Source organism: Xenopus laevis, chromosome 3S, assembly GCF_017654675.1.
Source record: "Xenopus laevis strain J_2021 chromosome 3S, Xenopus_laevis_v10.1, whole genome shotgun sequence".
In the NCBI taxonomy this organism is placed as follows: Eukaryota; Metazoa; Chordata; class Amphibia; order Anura; family Pipidae; genus Xenopus; species Xenopus laevis.
The window spans coordinates 23,918,658-23,926,822 of NC_054376.1; positions in this window are offsets into that span (position 1 = coordinate 23,918,658).

Genomic DNA, 8,165 nt, shown 5'->3' on the forward strand with positions numbered 1-8,165 from the left:
ATAGCTAAAGATACCTTAGACTCTATACAAGCCCTGATTAGACCCTTTCTGTGGGGTAATAAAGTCCCCAGAGTGTCTCAGAGCACGTTAATGACACCGTATGATAGTGGGGGATTGGGATTGCCCAATTTATATGCTTACTATCTGGCAGCCCAGCTGGCCTACATTAATTGGTGGCTAACACAGGACCTGGAAAATCCCAATGTAATTCTGCAAGCCAAATATGTGGGCTCTCTGGAGGCTCTGCGGAACTGTGTCTTTAGAAAGGAGAGGGATATTCCACACTTTCCACCTTGCATGAAAGCTCCCTGGTTAGTGTGGGTGACAGTAATGAAACTAACCCGAACCAAACCCCCAATCGTATCCACAGCACTTCCCTTATGGGGAAATTCCCATTTACACCATTTTCTAGATACAGAGATCACTAGATATTGGGCACCCAAAGCAATCAAGTATCTGGCGGACTTGGTGGATGGTTCTAACTTCATCGATATGAACCCATTGAGGGACAAAACTGGGACCCCAAATATGCCCATGTATAGGTATCTCCAACTCCGCCACGTGTTTCAGGCTCAGTTTGGGACAGGAGTTATAGTTCTAGAGGAGCCCCGGGTGCTCAGCCAGCTCAGACGGGAGGACACCTCCAAAATGATCTCTAAACTATATGCCATAATTGTGGACACTGGTCCCAAACCCTTTGATAAAGCTTTAGCAGTGTGGAAAAGCGATATTCCAAATCTCAGTATTGATCAGTGGGATGAAGTAACAGGGAACCTTTATAACTTTCTAATTAGTGCCAGGGACAAGCTTATTCAGCACAAATTTATTCTAAGAACTTACCTCACTCCTAACAGGTTATACCGCATGGGGAAACTCCCAGCACCACTATGCAAGCGGTGTGGGGATCCGGATGGGTCCTACTGGCACATGATTTGGACGTGTGCAGTCATCTCTAGATATTGGGCAGCGGTAACACATCATATACAGGAACTTCTTGACCTTCCTTCTATCCTTCTATCTGTTCCCCAGAGATTTGTTTGTTGGGCCTAGTTGATGACTTTCTTAATGCAACCAGAACAAGAGTTCTAGTTAGGTCCCTCCTCTACTATGCTAGGAAAGTCATGATTATGAAGTGGATGGCTCCTTTACCTCCAATTCAGGGTGACTGGGTACAATATGTTAACAAAATGCTCCCTTTGATCAAACTGACCTATGAAGCCAGAGGTTGTCCTGGAAAGTTTGGGAATATTTGGGACCCTTGGACCGATGTGCACCTGCCAACGTTGCCTTGAATTATGCATGATATTATTTTGTGTGCTTATGGAATGTAAATGATGTTACGTTTCTATGGACTTGCTGTACCTCCCCCCCCCTTTTTTCTTTCTGTATCCCACTTTTTTGTTTTCTTTTGGAAATGTTAATAAAAAGTTACCTATTAAAAAAAACAAGGCTCGGGCTGCACCGCTATTCATTCAAAAATAATGTGACAATGGGAGTCAGTTTTCTCATAGGTAATTCACTAATATTGGGAGAGTTTTGGAGTGAAATGTTAGAATTATAATCTACAAAGGACTGTAAATAGATGGAATGATAATTCTCACCCCAAAACTCCAAAGGTTTAAATGCCTGGGGGAATTCAACTTAAAAAATGCACCCAAGCATTTTTTTATACAAGGAAAACCTGTTTGTTGTCTTTTACGTGTTTTACCAATCTGCAAGGGAGACAGACAAGAATTACATCCATTTTTAAAACACAAAACTATGCATTAAGTGACCTTCTTGTGAATCAACCCAGCAGGGTATAAATTAAACTGTTGGCAATAAAGAGTGCAGTTTAGTGAGCCCCTTATCATATGCCAGAGATTTATTTAAATGCCAGCACCTTAGTCTGTGTAGGTGCTGGCATGTACCATATTTTGATGCGCATATATTCAAATACAAAAAAAATTCTAAATTTGATGGAATTATTTCAGCTTCAGTCCACAAACATCCTGTAATATATGTGTAGTCTAGTCGGTGTATATTTAAAGCCCCCTTCTGGCAAACCAGTAGTGCCACTGCTGCAAAAAATAGAGTAGCTATTGTTCTGAAGGAAACAATGTCTTGTAATACAGGTATGGGATCCAGTATCTGGAGACCCGTGATCTAGAAAGATACGAATTACGGCCATAGACTCAATTTTATTCAAATAATCCAAATTTTGAAAAATTATTTCCCTTTTCTCTATATTAATAAAACAGTACATTGTACATTGATCCCAACTAAGATATAATTAATCCTTATTGGAAGCAAAACCAGCCAATTGGGTTTATTTAATGTTTACATGATTTTCCATTAGATTTAAATTATGACGATCGAAATTACAGAAAGATCCCTCATCCAGAAAACCCCAGGTCCCAAGCATTCTGGATAACAGGTCCCATATTTGCAAACTCTCATATGTTACACCTCGTACCTGTATTACTTTATATACATTATGTATGTATACAGGTGTTTTCTTTGTTCAGGGAAAACTAATAGAGATTGCTGAGCATTTTTCAGCATGAAACCCCATGCATGATAAGTAGCTTGATGCAGGGTTTCTTTTATGATTGCCTGAACACAAAACTCAGAGAGTCATTAATGGGCCCTAAGACTTGTAAAAAAGCATTTTACATGAATTCATTATACCAAATAGGAATATATTGCCTCCAATAAGGATGGCCTTTCTATCATTCGGAGCTATCTGGAAAACAAGTTTCCAGATGAGGAATCCCATGCCTATATTTATATTCAAATAAGGATTTTTATATTCTGCATGTGGACTCCTGGATTTCTTTGTTCAAATGAGGCTTGGGCTGAACAATGTTCCAGCCCAATGGCCCATTCAGTGATCTACATTCACCATTTATACATTATTACACTGTTGATAACTAGAATAATGTGACAATGGGCAGCATGCAGGTACATCTTGTATTTAATTCTCTGATATCAGGACAGAGTTTTTCCATCTTAAATTAAATCACAGTTCTTGTTTGAGATGCTAGAATTACAAATTCGAAAATATTGTATATAGGTGGAATGATACAAAAATGGATAATGCTGGCAACCAAATTCAAGAGGCTAAAATGCCTGCCGGAATTCCACTTAAAAAAAAAGCCAAAGCACCCAAACATGCGTATATGAGAAAAACCTGTTTGCTTGCTTTAATTTTTATCACTTTGGAGTGAAAAAATTCACAACGGAGAAAGAAAAAAATTCCAAAAGCAGTTTAGCCTTTGTAAAATCCAGGTCTTTGCAGCATCTGACCATATGACCAACATGTCACAAAAAACTTCTCTTAACTATTGAATCAGGAAGAAACAAGTGCACCACAAAAAACGAATACCTGCCAAAATGTGGAATCTCACCACAAGTCCATGCCTGGCGAAACATTTCACTTATACTAGTTGAGATATTTTCAAATCCTTCAATAATTAGTGGGTATTTTGTGTCCTCATGAAAAAGTCCAAAAAACGGCCTGATTTAGTCCTTCCAGTGAGACTTTTTTCAAATCCAAATTCTTATAGAAATGGAATCAAACGCCAAAAATTTTCCAATCAGTCCCTGTGAAAAAAATATATTGGCTTTTAAAACTCCCATAAACTCCCATGAACTCGAAATTCAACCAATCGAAATTTAATAATAAAATCTAATTTTTTAAAACTCGATTTCTAGTCGAATCTAAAAAACTTGATTCAAATTGTTTTCTCTGAAAAAAAACTCGAATGTCAGGAAGGCTGCAAACATCTCCAAATCCCTGGATCCCTGGACCTCTCCCATTGACTTAAACAGCAATTCATCAGGTTTGGCGAGTTGAGTTTGATTTCTTAAAGGGTCAGAGTATGATAAATCTCAAAAATCAAATAGATTTTTTTTAAAAACTCTAATCAAATTTAAATAACTCCCTAGTCGAATTTGACAGTTTTTTGACCCTAAAAAAACTAGAAAGTTTGAATTTCGAATTTTCAATTCGACCCTCGATAAATCTGCCCCTTAATGGAGAGTTGGAACCTTATTTGTTTAATAGTAAACGCTGTTTCACACATTTATTGAAAAGGTGGGATTGGAAAAAGAACAAGTAATCACATCTTTGAAATATTTTAACATTTTCGTTAGGTTGCAAATCTATTTCATTTTACCACATTTAGGCCACTTACTGGAACTTTTTTCACAAGGCTACAGTCCATGGATTTGGTCTAAAAAACACATTAACATATGCATGTGTGCTGACTTGAACATGCCGAAGGACTACAGGGATTCCTGTTTGACAAGGACAATCCAGACTCATCTTTGCCTTTTATTGTTGAGGTTGATGCATCTGAGATCGGTGCCGGAGCAGTATTATCTCAATGACATCCTGTCTCCGGTAAAATTCACCCATGTTCCTTTTTCTCAAAAAAAATTCCTCTGCTGAGGTCAACTACAATATTGGCATCCAGACTCATCTTTGCCTTTTATTGTTGAGGTTGATGCGTCTGAGATCGGTGCCGGAGCAGTATTATCTCAACGACATCCTGTCTCCGGTAAAATTCACCCATGTGCCTTTTTCTCAAAAAAAATTTCCTCTGCTGAGGTCAACTACGATATTGGCAATAGGGAATTATTGGCCATTAAATGGGCATTTGAGGAATGGAGACATCTCCTTGAGGGTGCCAAGCATACGGTTTCTGTGTTCACAGATCATAAAAATCTGCTAAACGCTTAAATCCTCGTCAAGCCAGGTGGTCATTGTTTTTCTCACTTTTTAATTTTCTCATCACCTACAGGCCTGCAGAAAGGAATCTGAAAGCAGATGCCCTTTCTAGAAGCTTTGTCTCCAAGCCTAGGGAGGATTTGGAACCAGTCCCTATTGTTCCTAAGGAGATGATTGTGGCAGCCTTGAGTCCGGATCTCTCTACCTCCTTGTCGAATGCCCAGGTAGATTCCCCTCCTGATATTCCAGTGGGCAAGTTATTTGTTCCTAGTAATTAACGTGAAGCAGTCTTTCACGAGACTCATGATTCTAAAGTGGCTGGTCATCCGGGTCGTGCGAAGACTTGCGATTTGTTGTCTTGTACTCTCTGGTGGCCGACTTTAAGACAAGACGTTGCCAAATATATTGAGTCATGCCCAGTCTGCCAACGATCTAAGCCATCTAGATCTTTACCTCAAGGGTTGCTGCAGTCACTTCCTATTCCTGAGAAACCTTGGACTCATATATCCATGGATTTCATTGTAGAATTACCTCCATCGAATGGGCATACTGTTATCTGGGTAGTGGTGGACCGTTTTAGTAAAATGTCTCATTTTATTCCTCTTTCTACCCTTTCCTCTGTCAAGACTCTAGCTGAACTTTTCATTGTCCATATATTTAAGTTTCACGGGGCTCCTCTCAATATTGTGTCTGATAGGGGGGTTCAATTTGTGTCCAGATTCTGGCGGGCTTTTTGTTCATTAATGGGTACTGATTTGTCTTTTTCTTCCGCATATCATCCCCAGACCAATGGTCAGACTGAGAGGACAAATCCGACTCTGGAACAATATCTTAGATGTTATGTCTCCTGCAATCAGGCACTTTGGGTTAATTTTCTTCCGTGGGCTGAATTTGCCTATAACAATGCCATTCATTCCTCCACTGGCAAGTCTCCTTTTTTCACGGTGTTTGGTCTTCATCCCAGAGTTTTTTCATTCTCAGGTTCATGTGATCTTCCTGCTGTTAATTCCTTTGTGGAAGAGTTTTCTAAGACTTGGCAGGAGGTTCAGAAGTCATTATCTTCTGCAGTAGCTGCTCAGAAGAAGGCTTCAGACAAACATCGGAGAGATTCTCCTGTGTATCAGGTTGGTGACAAGGTTTGGCTCTCCTCCAAAAACATTTCTCTGAAAGTCCCTTCAGCCAAACTGGGTCCCAAATTTATTGGTCCTTTCTCTATATCTGATGTTATCAACCCATGTACTTTCAGGTTAAATCTTCCTCCCGAACTCAAGATTTTTAATTCCTTCCATGTATCTCTGTTGAGACCCGCTAGAGTGGTACATCAGAATTCTCCTCCTCCTCCTATTTCTGTTGAGGGCCAATCTGAATTCTTGGTTCACAGGTTGATTGACTCTCGTATCTCTAGGGGTAAACTCCAATATCTGGTTCATTGGAAGGGTTATGGTCCTGAGGAGAGATCCTGGGTTTTCGCCTCTGATGTTAAGGCGGATAGGTTGGTGAGACAGTTTCATTCTAAATTTCCCAACAAACCTAAGGGTCCAGTGGCCCCCTCTGGAGGGGGGGGTAATGTAAGGTACTTACCCAGGGGACGGCAGGGACGCCTGCCGCCCCCTCGACGGGGACGCCCGTCTCGCACCTCCTCCGCCGATGCGGCTAGGCCCCAGGCGCCGGCTCCTATGGAGCGCGCGGCGCGCATGCGCTAGAATTAAAGACGCAGGCACGCTGGCGCAATTGCACTGGCGTGTTTGCGCAGGCGCTGGCGCTGATTCGCCAGCGTCCAATGGCGCCAAATTCAAGTGTTTAAAGGGCCATCAGTCCTTTTGTGCCTTGCCCAACGTAGGTTCTGTATATGGTTCCTGGGTGCGATTATTTCTGTGATTCTTGTTGTGACCTTGGCTATCCCTGATTCCTGTTTGACTTCTGCCTGCCCTGACCCTTTGGCTTGTCCCTGACTACTCTTTGGATTCCGTTCTGTACTTCAACCCTGTTAGTTGCTGACCTGGCCTGTGACCTCGATTACTCTGCTGCTTACCGATTTTGTACTGCATTCCCGATTGGTTTAGACTTGGCCCGTTCCTGGACTTTGATAACCTTTACGTTACGTTCCCTTGCTCGCCCAGAGTTCTTCCCTCAGTCTCCTCACTATTAAGTCCTGGCGGCATCCGAGTAGCGGAGGGCCCCACCCGATGTGAAAGGCGGCGGTTATAGGCCGAAGCGTGAGCCGAGCCTGGGACATTGGGGTTTACTCTGGGTTGTGGGATACTGAACGTTACAACATGCTCTGTGCTGCTGTCACTTACTGAGCTTAGGGACCCACTCAAAATATACAGTACACATTGAATAGAAAGGTCACAATATAAGGATGATTAGTAATTAATGCAGATAATTACTACGACAGCACAGAGGTAACAGTCAGTAAAATCAAAAACGTTGTGAATTTGCGTAGTAACGCTCTTTCGCCAGACCGAAAATTTGCCTGGTGTTAGAGAGCGAAGTTGCGCCAGAATCTATCTCCTTGGCGAATTTACGCCAACGAAGTGCCAAAATGACGTCATTCCCCTTTAGTAAATTTCCCCCCCGTGCGCAATTTCAGGTCTTCGTGAATTAGCATTGTCCAGGTGAATTTACGCCTGGCGAAGCGTTGCGATGTGCACGAAGCCAGCGCTGGCGAATTTTCGCTGGTTAGTGAATTTGCCCCATAGAGTCTATTTTAAGTCTATAAATTCTAATGTCTAAAAATGATTTCCATTTCCTTGTAATTGTTGGTAACTAAACTGCATAAATCCATATTGAAGGCAAAACAATGCTATTGATTTAAGGTATGGTGATGAAAATCACAGATTACTTAATCTATAAAACCCCAGCATTGTCTGAGCATTCTGGATAATAGATCTAATATAGTAAATATATATTAAAACCAATATTTCCATAAGTCATGTATATTCCAAAGTGCAACCATACCAAATGAAATTCATTTTCTTGGCTCCTAAACTATCTTTCATATCTGTCTCCTACATCTGCCTATCCATAAATAATCCTTGTTGTGTCCATTCGCATTAAATAGAATCCTTAAAATATGTATACAATTGCATAACAATTTATCAGTAAATTATATGAAACATGAGTATTATTATTATTATATAGCATAAAATTTTGTCTAATAACAAAAAGCAATTCATTTGTAACAAACTACAGGTATAGGATCCGTTATCCTGAAGCTCATTCTCCACAAAGCTCAGAATTACTGAATACCTGTCTCCCATAGACGCCATTTTATATAAATAATCCAATTTTTTAAAATGTATTTCCTTTTTCTCTGTAATAATAAAACAGGACCTTGTACTTGTTCCAAACTAAGATATAATTAATCCTTATTGGAAGCAAATTGTCTAGTAGACTTAAGGTTTGAAGATCCATTATCAAGAATTCTGAGCATTCTGTACAACAGGTC